Source organism: Staurois parvus, unplaced genomic scaffold (genome assembly GCF_062004578.1).
Source record: "Staurois parvus isolate SC_StPar_1 unplaced genomic scaffold, SC_StPar_1.0 ptg000032l, whole genome shotgun sequence".
NCBI classification, from domain to species: Eukaryota; Metazoa; Chordata; class Amphibia; order Anura; family Ranidae; genus Staurois; species Staurois parvus.
In genome coordinates, this window is record NW_028317828.1 from 1,000,502 (window position 1) to 1,015,693 (window position 15,192).

Consider the following 15,192-nt stretch of genomic DNA (forward strand, 5'->3'; position numbering starts at 1 on the left):
ATTTTGCTGCTCAGAATCTGATCCCACTCCGCACCAAGGCACAAAGGCTTGCAGTTCATTTGGAAGACGGGTCTGGTATCAGTTCCGGCCCAGTAACACAGGAAACTATACCAATCTTCTGTTGCTCTCCGTCTGGACACCAGGAATTCTTACTCCTAGACATCATTACCTCTCCGATGTTTCCAGTCATTCTTGGCTAACAGCACATAATCCAACCATCAACTGGTTGTCTGGAGAGGTCTCCTTCCCCTCTGAATATTGCCTGATCCATTGTACCCCAAAAGGGCAAGAATGACAACCCCTCTCCTCAGTATCCACTCAGAGCCAGAGACCATGAAACTCATTCCGGTGGCATATCATGAGTACTTGGATGTGTTCAATAAGAGTGCCAACACCCTTCCTCCTCACCGTCCTTATGACTGTCCAATTGAGCTCATGCCCGGCACCGAGATTCCGTTCGGGAGGATTTACCCCTTGTCTGAAGTTGAATTAAAGACCCTCCGGGGGTACATAGATGAAAGTTTAGAAAAAGGGTTCATTCGGCCCTCTTTGTTGAAAAAAAGGACCACACCCTGAGACCCTGTGTAGACTACGGAGATTTAAACAAAATAACAGTCAAGAACCGTTATCCCCTGCCGCTAATCCCTGAACTATTCCAAAGGCTGCGAGGAGCAAGCTTTTTCTCCAAGTTGGACCTGAGGGGAGCTTACAACTTAGTAAGAATCCGGGAAGGTGACGAATGGAAGACGGCCTTCCGAACCCAGTTCGGGCACTTTGAATATCTGGTGATGCCTTTTGGGCTCTGTAATGCCCCCGCAACTTTCCAGCACCTGGTAAACTATATATTTCGGGACTACCTAGATCTATTCCTAATCATTTACCTGGACGACATCCTGGTATTCTCTAGTTCCATGGAAAATCACCGGGAGCATGTAAAAAAAAACCTCTGAATCCTCTATGCCAGCATCATCTCTATGCAAAGGCAGAAAAGTGTGATTTCGAGAGACACTCCATCCAGTTTCTCGGTCTTGTGATCACTCCTGAGGGCATCTCTATGGACCCCCAAAAGGTCTCTGCTGTCTTCGAATGGCCCATCCCAGGTGACAGAAAAGCAGTGCAACGCTTTGTTGGATTTGCTAATTTTTATAGAAAATTAATCAAGAATTTCTCGGGAATCATCGCGCTGGTGACACAGCTCACCAGGCAGCATGTTCCCTTCAAGTGGACTCCTGAGGCTCAAACAGCCTTTGAACAGTAGGTGCCATATTGTCGCAAAGACAGGGGCTCAAATCCCTTCTGCACCCCCGTCACTTTTCTCCCGGAAATTGAGTATCTCAAAAAGGAACTATGATGTGGGGGACAGAGAGCTATTAGCCATCAAGGCAGCATTGGAAGAGGGGTGTTGCCTACTAGAAGGGGCATCTCATCCTATTCTTATCTATACCGACCATAAGAACTTGGAGTATCTGAAAACGGCTAAGCGCCACAGACCACGACAAGCAAGATGGGCACTATTCTTTTCTCGCTTCGTTTTCCATCTGACGTACCGTCCGGGATCTACAAATGGCAAACCTGATGCTCTGTCCCGTATGTTTCCCGACCCAATTGTGCAGCCTGAACCCGATACGATCTTATCTGCCAAAAACTTCTTACTCAACTTCAGACAGACCTTCTAACGCAGATCAGGGAAGTTGTGGATAACCACCCACCTCCCATAAATATGCATCTACAACTAAAGGACGGTTTGTACTTTCACAAGGATCAAATCTTCGTGCCTGAAGAACTTCAAACCCTTGTTCTCCAGAGATGTCATGACCATCCTTTAGCAGGGCACTTTGGAATTCATAAGACTTCAGATCTGGTCTCTCGCTCCTTCTGGTGGCCAAACGCAGTGAAGGATTGCCAGGACTATGTGAGATCTTGCACCATCTGCCTGAGGAACAAATCTGATAAAAGCAAGACCTGGGGCCTGTTAGAATCTTTGTCTATACCAGAAAAGCCTTGGAGTATGATCTCTATGGATTTTATTGTCGAACTGCCCCCATCTGAAAGCCTCACCACTATTTTTGTAGTAGTCTATCGACTGTCTAAAATGGCTCATTTCATCCCCTTGAAAGGGACTCCTGCCACAGAAACTGCCTCTGCTTTCATCAAAGAAATCGTAATATTACATGGCGTCCCTCTGAATATTGTGTCTGACCGAGGAGTGCAGTTCACATCTAAATTTTGGAAGGCTCTGTGCGAGGCATTAGAAATCGAGCTACGCTTCTCCTCAGCTTATCATCCTCAAACTAATGGACAGATGGAAAGGACAAACCAGACTCTAGAGCAATATCTCCATTGCTTCTCCTCTTACGTGCAGGATGACTAGGCGGCACTCCTCCCATTAGCAGAATTTGCTTACAATAATTCCACCCACCCACCAAACAATCTCCTTTTTTCGCCAACTATGGGTACCACCCCTCCTTTCTTCCGGAAATGCCAGTAGAAGCCGCTGTTCAAGAGAGAATGGAGTTCCTCCAGAAGGAATGGCGAAGTATTGCAGAGAACAATTTTGGAAGCTCAGGCGAGCAACAAGAAATTCTTTGATCGGAAGAAAAGTGGCAACTTGAAACTAAATCAAGGGGATAAGGTTTGGCTAATTTGAAATTGAGTTGTCCATCAAGGAAGCTTGGCCCAAGGTACTTGGGACCATTTTCCATCAAAAGAAAGGTAAACCCTGTGGCCTTTGAATTGGAATTACCTGCTAGCATGAAGGTTCATCCGGTATTCCACTGCTCCCTGTTAAAACCGCATATCCCAAGTGAGTTTCCCAACCGAAATCCAGAGGGACCTGCTCCTCTGCTAGTTAAGGGTGAAGAGGAATACGAAGTTGAAGCAATCTTGAACTGTAGGAAGAGGGGCGGACAAACCCAGTTCCTCATTAAATGGAAGGGTTATGGACCAGAGGATAACTCCTGGGAACTATCCACTAATGTCCATGCCCCACGGATACTTCAAGCCTACCTCCGTCATCATCCTGAGAAACGAGCCCTAGTGGGCATCCGGAGGCTGCCCATGGGGGGGGCAATATCAGGGAACGAGAAGATCGCCGCAGCGCATGAATCTGTGCATGCGCAGGATTCCGACAAGGCATACAGGCAGGCGGGCACTAGGACCCAGGCACACCTGTCACCGATGACAGCGCCGGGCAGGCACTAGGACCCTGGTGCGCCTGTCGGCACTGGGCGGGCTTTTTAAAGCGCACCTCCGTGGTGATTCAGTGCTGACTGGTCTTTTAGCTCCCCCCGTGTCCTGCTAGTTCCTGACGTTCCCTAAATCAATGGATACTCAGTCTACCAAGGCCATCATCTGCAATAGCCACAAGCAACAACTCCTGGCGCTCTTGTCCCCCTGGTCCCTAGACTCCCCCCTGTTCCAACCTCAGTGGGGTCAATTAGTACAGTGACAGTGCTTTTTATTAGGACTGATCACTATATTAGTGTCACTGGGGATGTCAGTAGCAGTTAGTCAGTTTCCACCCAGTGTCAGAATGCCAGCCGCAGTCTCTCAATAAGTCGCTGATCGCCGCCATTTGTAGTACCGTATTTTCCGGCGTATAAGACGACTTTTCAACCCCTGAAAATCTTCTGAAAAGTTGGGGGTCGTCTTATACGCCGGTGCGAGCCGGGTGTCAGAGTGGCACTTTTTCGAGGGGAGGGGCGGCGCGGCGCCGCCCCCCCTCCTCCTCCAAAGGACACAAAGTACAGGGGTGGGCAGAGGGGCTGCTGTACCTTACCTGGCTCCGGTCCCACGACGATCCGGTCCAGGAAGCGCGGCTGCTCCTTCTTTCAGTTAGGCCGCTCGATGGTCACGCAACCTCTCGGCTCCGCCTCCTCACGGGTGATTGGGCGCCAGCACTGGAAAGGCACACAGGCGACCAATCACCGGCGAGGAGGCGGAGCCGAGCGGCCCCGCGAAAATCGAGCGGCCGAACTGGAAGAAGGAGCAGCCGCTCCTCTCCCCCACTGACACTAACGATGGGGCACTATTCCTCCTCCACAATGACACCAACGATGAGGCACTGTTCCTCCCCCACTGACACCAACGATGAGGCACTGTTCCTCCCCACTGATACCAATGATGGGGCACTATTCCTCCTCCCCACTGATACCAATGATGGGGCACTATTCTCCCCACTGATACCAATGATGGGGCACTATTCTCCCCACTGATACCAATGATGGTGCACTATTCTCCCCACTGACACCAATGATGGGGCACTATTCCTCCTCCCCACTGATACCAATGATGGGGCACTATTCTCCCCACTGATACCAATGATGGGGCGCTATTCTCCCCACTGACACCAATGATGGGGCGCTATTCTCCCCACTGACACCAACGATGGGGCGCAATTCCTCCCACTGACACCAACGATGGGGCGCAATTCCTCCCACTGACACCAACGATGGGGCGCAATTCCTGCCACTGACACCAATGATGGGGCGCAATTCCTGCCACTGACACCAATGATGGGGCGTTATTCCTCCCACAGACACCAATGATGGGGTGCTATTCCTCCCACTGATACCAATGATGGGGTGCTATTCCTCCCACTGATACCAATGATGGGCCGCTATTCCTCCCACTGACACCAATGATGGAGCACTATTCCTCCCACTGACACCAATGATGGGACACTATTCCTCCCACTGACACCAATGATGGGGCACGATTCTTCCCACTGACACCAATGATGGGGCACTATTCCTCCCACTGACTAATGATGGGGCACTATTCCTCACACACTGACACTAATGATGGGGCACCATCATTGGTGTCAGTGGGAGGAATAGTGTCCCATCATTGGTATCAGTGGGAGGAATAGTGCCCCATCATTGTTGTCAGTGGATGAAATAGTGCCCCATCATTGGTGTCAGTGGGAGGAGTAGTGCCTCATCATTGGTGTCAGTGGGAGGAATAGTGTCCCATCATTGGTGTCAGTGGGAGGAATAGTGTCCCATCATTGGTGTCAGTGGGAGGAATAGTGTCCCATCATTGGTGTCAGTGGGAGGAATAGCACCCCATCATTGGAATACCATACTGAAACATTTTTATTTGGTGTGCGTTGGAAGAGGGGTAGTCTTATACGGCGAGTATAGCTCAAACCCTATATTTTAACAGGAAAAGTAGGGGGTCGTCTTATACGCCCAGTCGTCTTATACGCCGGAAAATACGGTATAATACAAATAAAAAGTAAATATACAGGCATTTGTAGATACTATAACTTTCATTTATACCAATTAATTTACACGTATTGGAATTTTTTTTAGCAAAGACATGTAGCAGAATACATTTTTGCCTAAATGTATGATGAAATTTTATGTATTTTTTTTTTTTACTGGATGTTTTATAGCAAAATGTCAAAAATATAGGTTTTCTTCAAACTTGTCAGTCTTTTTATATTTATAGCGCAAAAAATAAAAATGCACAGGTGATCATATACCACTGAAAGAAAGCTCTATTTGTGGGAAAAAAGTACATAAATTTTATTTATGTAAAACATTGCAGGAACGTGGAATTATCAGTTAAAAATAACGCAGTGCCGTATTGCAAAAAATGGCCTGGTCAGGAAGTTGGGGTAAATCCCCTGGAGGGCAAGTGGTTAAACTCCTGGGATATTGCTCTGGTCGGTTAAGTAGCAGAGGGGGTTGTTAATCAGTTTCAGCTGCTTTGGTGTTAATGAAATTAGCAACAGGTGCACTAGATGTACAACAATAAGACGATCCCCAAAACAGGAATGGTTTTACAGGTAGAAGCCACTGACATTTTTATCCCTACTCATCTTTTCGGACTATTTTTCATTACTTTTACATTTGCTAGCGTCAGTGTCACTACTGGTAGCATGAGGCGATACCTGGACCCTACAGAGGTTGCACAGGCAGTCCATCTCCTCCAGGATGGCACGTCAATACATGCCATTGCCAGAAGGTTTGCCAGCACAGTTTCAAGAGCATGGAGGAGATTCCAGGAGACAGGCAGTTACTCTAGGAGAGCTGGATAGGGCCGTAGAAGGTCCTTAACCTGTCAGCAGGACTGATATGTGCTCCTTTGTGCAAGGAGGAACAGGATGAGCACTGCCAGAGCCCTATAAAATAACCTCCATCAGGCTACTGGTGTGAATGTCTCTGACCAAACAATCAGAAACAGACTTCATGAGGGAGGTCTCAGGGTGCGATGTCCTCTAGTAGGCCCTGTGCTCACTGCCCGGCACCATAGAGCTCGATTGGCATTTGCCATTGAACACCAGAATTGGCAGGTCCACCACTGGCACGCTGTGCTTTTCCCAGATAAGAGCGGGTTCACCCTGAGCACATGTGACAGATGTGAAAGGGTCTGAAGAAGCTGTGGAGAACATTATGCTGCCTGTAACCTCGTTCAGCATGACCATTTTAGTGGTGGGTCAGTGATGGTCTGGGGAGGCATATCCATGGAGGGACTCATAGATATCTATAGGCTAGACAATGGCATCCTGACTGCCATTATGTATCAGGATGAAATCCTTGGACCCATTGTCAGACCCTACGTTGATGAAGTGGGTCCTGGGTTCCTCCTGGCGCACGACAATGCCCAGCTTCATGGCTGGGCATTGTCGTGCACCAGTTCCTGGAGGCAGTTCCTGGAGGATGAAAGAATTGATACCGTTGAATGGCCCTTACGCTCACACAACCTAAATCCAATAGAACGTCTCTGGGATATCATGTTTCGGTCCATCTGCTAGGTTGCACCTCAGACTGTCCAGGAGCTCAGTGATGCCCTGGTCTAGATCTGAGAGAAAATCCCTCAGGACACCATCCATCGTCTCATTAGGAGCATGCCCCGATGTTGTCAGGCATGCCTACAAGCATGTGGGGGCCATACTAACTACTGAGTACTATTTTGAGTTATATGCAATATCTTTGCAGCAAAATGGACTAGTCTCACTTTTCACTTTGATTTTTGGGATGTCCTCTGTAGGTTGATAATTTTAATTTCCATCAAACGAAGGGGCATCCTAACACATTACCCAGTCCATATCAGTATAGATATCCAGCATGATATTTTCCCCATTGAGATCTAATGTGTTTTCAAAGTGTTCCTTTCATTTTTTTGAGCAATGTGTGTGTATATATACTGTATATATATATAATGGAAAATTGTTATCATACTTACCGTAATTTTCCATTCCTGGACCCTTCTCACATCAGCCTACTACAGGTCAGCTCCGCCCTCCTGACCCCTCCAGGACAACCCATAACTAGCCCATAAATCTTAGATAATCCCCCACTCTGGTGTTCTTTTTTCGTCCTCGCTCCAGACACTCATTGAAGAGACAGAAGTGAAAGTGTGACCCCTGCCTAGGTTCCACCTCTCCTGGGTGGGAGACCCCCTGTTTAGATGCAAGGCTCCTATATGGTGGGTGCCCTGAGTGCTCAGGCAAGGGGGCTGTTAGGAGCATAAACTGCTCCGGATTGTGACTGGCATGTGTGCAGGTGCTTACCTTTCTCCCTCTCCTTTCTATTTCATCCATTATGGCTGGGCTGGCTGGGGCTTGCTGTCCTTCTCCCTCATGACTCACAGGGGAGGGGCGATTGCTTCAGAGACTCTGAGATAGGCAGCTGATCGGGTTTCAGGCTACCTCATTGGCTGCAGCAGGAGGTATGAGTGGCCGGGACTTCCTGGTTGCTAGGCACCAGTCGAGGAGCTTTTAGCTCCTCTCTGAGGCTTCTGGGCGGGAGATTTAAATGTGGCTTCCTCTGCTCATGTCAGCTGTGGATACTTCACACAGACCTACAGCCGCCTGATCTCTTTCTGCTGGCTTCAAGCTCCAACTGCCCCTGTGAGTCAATGGTTCCTTCTGAGGTACTGTCAGTGTCAGCTTCTTCTTGTGCTGTGCTTTTCATATGCTCTTTTATTTCGGTTTCTTTAGTGTCATCATGAGTTCCTCCACGCAGCAAACCAGAGCACTGAAGCAAACTTCTGAAAGGTTTTTTATTTTATTTATTTATTTTGTGTGTTCTTTATACTAGTAAGAACAAGTGGGGTTTTTTTGGGTTCTGGCAATTTTTTTTTTTTTTTTTAAATGAGTGCATCCTCTCTTGGACAGGAAGAAGACCCCAGCACGGAATAAAAGTCTGTCAGTGGTGCCAGTCAATGTGCCTTCCCCAGTTGCTCACGAAAGTCACCGGGAGGCTCTGGGAAGAAAGGTTACCCACAAATTGAGAATTTCTGGCAGGAGGAGAGCACACCAGCAACATGAAGGCGCATACTCCACCTCTCAAGAGGCTTCTCCATCACTCGCGCATGAGAATTTGTGCTGGCCATGTTTAGCACCAGCGGTATCTACAAAATTGCTGTGTGCTTCTTGCCTTTAAAGCTGCAGCACAAGATAAGGAAGCATAATCTCAGGAAGTTAAATCCTATATTAAAAAGGCAGTAGCAGATGGCTTTGCCAGGCTTTTGGGAAGATCTCTGAAAACGTCAAGAAGATATTTTTCGGATGAAATTTCACTGTCTCGTGTCGACTTCCCATCATGAACGAAATTCAGATTCAGATTTCGGTTCTTGAGACACATTCATTCGATTTTACGCAAGTTTCAACTTGCCTCTCCTCCAAGAAAGCTGAGAAAATATTATCCCGAACCAAAAAGAGAGTTGCCTGCTTTCCCTTTGATTTTCGATACCAGGGAAATAACTGAGGAAGAATGGGCAAAGCCCAACCAAAAGCTTACAACACAAAATAGAGGAGCTAAACTATATACTTTTAAAACAAAGGACTCTGAGCTTTGGGATACACTCCCCAAGGTGGATGCAACATTGCAAAGGCTGGCAAGGCACGTTACACTGCCTTTCGAGGATACTGTTTCTTTTAGAGACCCCATGGACTGGAAAGTCGATACAGACCTCAAAATAATTTGTTCGCTGGCAGGAACGGCATATAAGCCAGCTGTGGCTTTGACGTCTGTGGCAAAAGCTCTTGGGGTTTGGATTTCTGATTTGACTTCAGTCTCAGATAGAGGACTGCTGAGGAGGTCTGGTTCTTCACCATTGCTACTTTTATAACTTGCAGCCGATTTTATCACAGAAATGGCAGTGTACCAAATACGTATGGCAGCCAAGATCATGGCTCATTCAATGACAGCACGCAGAGCTCTGTGGTTAAAGCACTGGTCTGCTGATAATGCATCAAAACAGAGCCTTTGCTATATTCCCTTCAGGGGGGAAAATGCTATTTGTAAAGACCCTCAAGGAGGCCATTCACAGAGTCTCAGGGGGCAAGTCAGGATTATTGCCCCAGGAGAAGAGAAGGCTGCACCATTCCTTTCGTACAAATAAGAGATCGTAGGATTAGTTTAAAGACGCAAAGTCTAACAGACCTGGACTGGAGTATTTCAGACCCTCCTGGAGGTCCGGTCAGTCCTCCTTTACTAAGGGACCTAAGTCCAAGGCAGGACAGAATGATAAGCCCACAGAGAAGAGCTTTTGAAGGTTTGCCCCGTCAAACATCTCAGGTAGGGGCAAGATTGGCGCATTTCAGAGATGCTTGGATGGAATCGGTGACTGATGAATGGGTTTCGGATATTATTCAAAGAGGACATTGGATTGAATTTTCCATCAAACCTCCACAAGTTCATTTGTGGAAACCAGAACCCCCTCTTCCCAGGAAAAGGCTGCTTATCTCTTGGGAGAGAGGTATGGGGGTATACTCCCCCTTATTTCTTCAAAGGCATCAAGGCGGGTTCAGACTGGTATGAGATCTCAAATACCTGAATTCCTTCATAAAACCTCCAGCTTTCAGGATGGAATCAGTGGACACAATTATTGCAATAGTAAGAAACAACTATTGGATGGCATCAGTAGACTTGGCAGATGAGTATCTTCATGTGCCCGTGGACCCAAGTTACCATCGCTTTTAAGAATTGCCTCCCTTTTGGACTGTGTACAGCTCCAAGAACATTTTCAAAGATTTTGTTAGTAGTTATCGCACTGTTAAGGACCAAGGGTGTTCAGATCGTCCATTATTTGGACGATATTCTCATTTTAGGAGGCACAAAACAGGAAGTGGAGAAGCACGATTTCCTAACTTGCGAAACCCTCAAGCAGTTTAGCTGGATAGTCAGCATTCGCAAAAGCTATCTCAAACCTTCCCAGAACCTGGAATATATGGGTATCCTCTTTAAGGCAGACCTGGGTCGGGTATTTCTTCCTCAGAGGAAGATTTCAGAGATCCAGAGTTCGATGAGAGCTTTAATGAAGCAGAGAATCTTATCAGCAAGGGAATGTATGCAGTACCTAGGTCAGTAGTCCTCAACAATTCCAGTAGTCCCATGGGCCAGGCGGCATTGAAGATGGTTTCAATTCAACTTTCAGCAGCAGTGGGACTGCCATTCCCTAATACAAGGTATTCTCATCCCCACTTCGATTGCTCTGTCCCTGAGGTGGTGGTTGAGAACAAAGAACTTAGCACGACCTGTGCTGCTGCAACCACCTGCTGCGGTGATTGTGACAACAGATGCCAGTCATTTAGATTGGGGAGCCCATTGCTTGGGTCAACAAGCTCAAGGTCAGTGGACCCGAGCCCTCTGACAGCCTCCAATCAGTTGGAGCTTATGGCGATTGTGGAGGCTCTTCAAACTTTCTGGCTACTGCTTCAAGGAAGAGCAGTGAAGATTTTTTCAGACAACAAAACATCAGTAGGCTATGTGGCCCGTCAAGGGGGCACGAAGAGCTTGAACCTACTGAGGATCACTGCTCAGAATGTTTCTCTGGGCAGAACATTATCTGACATCCATATCAGCGGTATAAATTCACGGGTCCAAGAATACCATAGCAGATTCTCTAAGTCGGAAATTCTTCAACCACAACGAGTGGTCGCTCAGTCTGAGTTATCTCCAGCCAATCTTTAGCCAATGGGGGACACTGGTGATAGATTTGATGGCCTCAGCTGTGAACAGGCTTCCTCTATACTTCTTGTGTTTTCGAGATCCGCAAGCTCTGAGCCAGGATGCCCTTTCAAACCCCTGGAGCTTTCGCCTAGTGTACGTATTCCCGCCCATCCCTCTAATTCTTTAGGTGTTACTGAAAATACAGCAGGAGAGGGTCCAGGCAATAGTAATTCTTCCATTTTGGCCAAAAAGGCCCTGGTTCTCTTAAGTATTGAGAATGAGGCTAGAAGATCCAATTCACCTACCATATCAGGCAGAATTGTTGATGCAGAACGGGAAATGACACCCATACATCAGGAGATTGAATCTAATAGCTTGGAGATTGAAAGGGGATGATTGAAAGAAATGTGTATTTCAGACAGAGTCATCGACACCTTGTTATGCTTGAGGAAACAGTCTACAAATTCCACATACCAGAGTGTGTGGGGAGTATTTCGTGAATTTGCCTTGATGAATGGCTGGGATTCTACCTCTTCATCAATATCTAATGTGTTGGACTTCCTCCAAAAGGGCCTGGATATGGGACTGGCATATAATTCCTTTAGAGTCCAAGTATCGGCCTTAGCAGCTCTTCCCCAAAGAAGATGGGCATTACATCCTTTGGTGATTCGCTGTTTGAAGGCCGCAATGAGAATCCGTTCTCCGATGAAGACATACTTTCCAAACTGGGATTTGACCCTGATCTTAAAAGATTTATTGGGATCTCCTTTTGACCCTCCATCATCCTGTTCAATGTGGTATATTACTTTAAGAATGATTTTCCTAATCGCTGTTTCCTCAGCAAGAAGTGTCTTGGAGTTGTGTGCCTTCTCGTTGAAGGAACCGTACTGTTTGGTCTTTCCAGAGAGAGTGGTTCTCAGGCCAGTACCTTCTTTTCTTCACAAAGTGTCCACGTATTTCCACTTGAATTGTGAGTCTGTATTTATATCCTTTATTCCTGAGGAAACAGAAGAAGAATGGAAAAAGCTAGATCTAGTTTCATCTTACAGTCTACCTAGAGCACACCAAACATGTCAGAAAAGTGGATAATTTGTTTGTCTACTCTTCAGGCCTAGGAAGAGGGCAGACTATGTCTCCCAGGGTTCTCACAGCCTACATTGTTAGAACTATACAATCAGCTTATAAATCCTTGAACCTTCCTCCTCCAGAAAAAGTAAGGGCTCATTCAACCAGGGGCATGGTGGGGTCATGGGCTTCTTATTCGAAAGTCCCAGCAGAGGTGGTTTGCAAGGCAGCTAGTTGGAGCACTATAAATATTTTTATGCGCTATTACAGGATGGATGTATCTTTGAGGGATTCTGATCACTTTGGGGCTGCAGTTATTTCTTCATTTGTGAACCATTAAATGTCTGTGTGCTTAGCAGTACTTTACTGGTCGCAGTATCTTTTTTTGTTGTTGTTTTCCCTCCCATCTGGGCCTTGTCATTGCTAGTTACCCGTAGTAGGCTGACGTGAGGAGGTCCAGAAATACGGAAAATTGTTATCACACTTACCATAATTTTCCTTTCCTGGACCCTCTTCATGTCAAACTGAGTCTTCAACCCTTAATTTCTGTTGCAAGGCTTGTGATGGAACACCTGAGTGGGAGATTAGCTTAGATTCATGGGCTAGTTACAGGATGTCCTGGAGGGGTCAGGAGGGCGGAGCTGACTCGTAGTAGGTGGACGTGAGGAGGGTCCAGGAAAGGAAAATTACGCTAAGTATGAGAACAATTTTCCATTTTATATATATATATATATATATATATGCATTATATTGCCAAATGTATTAGAACACTCCTCCAAATCATTGGATTCAGGTGTTCCAATCACCTCCATAGCCACAGGTGTATAAAGTCAAGCACCAAGGCATACAGACTGCTTCTACAAACATTTGTGAAGTAATGGGTCACTCTCTGGAGCTCAGTAAATTCAAACATGGTACCGTGATAGGTTTCCATCTGTGCAATACGTCCATCTGTGAAATTTCCTTGCTATTAAATATTCCACAATCAACTGTTAGTGGTATTATAACAAAGTGGAAGCAACTGGGAACAACAGTAACTCAACCAAGTGCAATGGAAAGCATCAGATGCAGTGGTGCAAAGCACGCCGCCACTGGACTCCAGAGCACTGGAGATGTGTTCTTTAGAGTGATGAATCATGCTTCCCTGTCTGAAAATTCCATGGACGTGCCTGGGTTTGGCAGTTGCCATGAATATGGTACTTGCCTGACTGCATTGTGCCGAGTGTACAGTTTTGTGGAGGGGAATTATGGTGTGGAGTTGTTGTTCAGGAGTAGGGCTTGGCCCCTTAGTTCCTCTGAAGGGAACTCTTAAGGCGTTGACATACCAAGAATTTTTGGACAACTTTGTGGGAAAAGTTTGGGGATGGCCCCTTCCTGTTCCAACATGACTGCGGACCAGTGCACAAAACAAGGTCAATAAAGACATGGATGAGTGAGTCTGGGGTGGAGGAACTTGACTGGCCGGCACAGAGTCCTGACCTCAAAATACATGTGCGTGTAAAGGCAGGCATCCCATTACTTTTGGAAATATAGTGTGCACTGTGTGTGTGTATATGTGTGTGTGTGTGCGTATGTATGTATGTGTGTATATACAGTCATGGCCGAAATTGTTGGCACCCTTGATATTTTTCCTGAAAATCAAGTATTTCACACAAAAAAGGTATTGCATTAACACATGTTTTGCTATACACATGTTTATTCCCTTTGTATGTATTGGAACAAATATAAAACAGAGGCAGAAAAGCAAATATGACATAATGTCACACAAAACCCCAAAAATGGGCTGGACAAAAGTATTGGCACCCTTAACTTAATATTTGGTTGCACACCCTTTGGAAAACATAACTGAAATCAGTCGCTTCCTATAACCATCAATAAGCTTCTGACACCTCTCACCCGGAATTTTGGACCACTCTTCCTTTGCAAACAGCTCCAGGTCTCTCTTATTGGAAGGACACCTTTTCCCAACAGCAATTTTAAGATCTCTCCACAGGTGTTCAATGGGATTTAGATCTGGGCTCATTGCTGGCCACTTCAGAACTCTCCAGCGCTTCTTTGCCATCCATTTCTGAGTGCTTTTTGACGTATGTTTGGGGTCATTGTCCTGCTGGAAGACCCAGGATCTTGGACGCAAACCCAGCTTTCTGACACTGGGCCCTACAGTGCGACCCAAAATCCTTTGGTAATCCTCAGATTTCATGATGCCTTGCACACAGTCAAGGCACCCAGTGCCAGAGGCAGCAAAACAACCCCAAAACATCATTGAACCTCCACCATATTTTACCGTAGGTACTGTGTTTTGTTCTTTGTAGGCCTCATTCCGTTTTCGGTAAACAGTAGAATGATGTGCTTTACCGAAAAGCTCTATCTTGGTCTCATCTGTCCACAAGACGTTTTCCCAGAAGGCTTTTGGCTTACTCAAGTACATTTTGGCAAACTGTAGTCTTGCTTTTTTATGTCTCTGTGTCAGCAGTGGGGTCCTCCTGGGTCTCCTGCCATAGCGTTTCATTTCATTTAAATGTCGACGGATAGTTCGCGCTGACACTGATGCTCCCTGAGCCTGCAGGACAGCTTGAATGTCTTTGGAACATGTTTGGGGCTGCTTATCCACCATCCGGACTATTCTGCGTTGCAATCTTTCATCAATTTTCCTCATCCGTCCACGACCAGGGAGATTAGCTACAGTGCCATGGGTTGCAAACTTCTTGATAATGTTGCGCACTGTGGACAAAGGCAAATCTAGTTCTCTGGAGATGGACTTGTAACCTTGAGATTGTTGATATTTTGCCACAATTTTGGTTCTCAGGTCCTCAGACAGTTCTCGTCTCCTCTTTCTGTTGTCCATGCTTAGTGTGGCACAGACAGACACACAATGCAAAGGTTAAGTGAACGTCTCTCCTTTTTATCTGCTTTCAGGTGTGATTTCTATATTGCCCACACCTGTTACTTGCCCCAGGTGAGTTTACAGGAGCATCACATGCTTGTAACATTCTTATTTATCCGCAGTTGTGAAAGGGTGCCAATACTTTTGTCCAGCCCATTTTTGGAGGTTTGTGTGACATTATGTCGAATTTGCTTTCTTTCCTCCCTTTTTTTGTTTTGTCCCAATACACACAAAGGGAATAAACATGTGTATAGCAAAACATGTGTTAATGCAATACGTTTCGTGAGAAATACATGATTTCCTGGAGAAATATCAAGGGTGCCAACAATTTCGGCC

At 46.3% G+C, this 15,192-nt stretch overlaps 1 pseudogene; it reads left to right on the forward strand.

The window, feature by feature from the left end:
* The first annotated feature begins 291 nt into the window (after nt 1–291).
* On the forward strand, nt 292–9,508 carry LOC149470727 (uncharacterized; annotated as a pseudogene).
* The last annotated feature ends 5,684 nt before the right edge of the window (nt 9,509–15,192 follow it).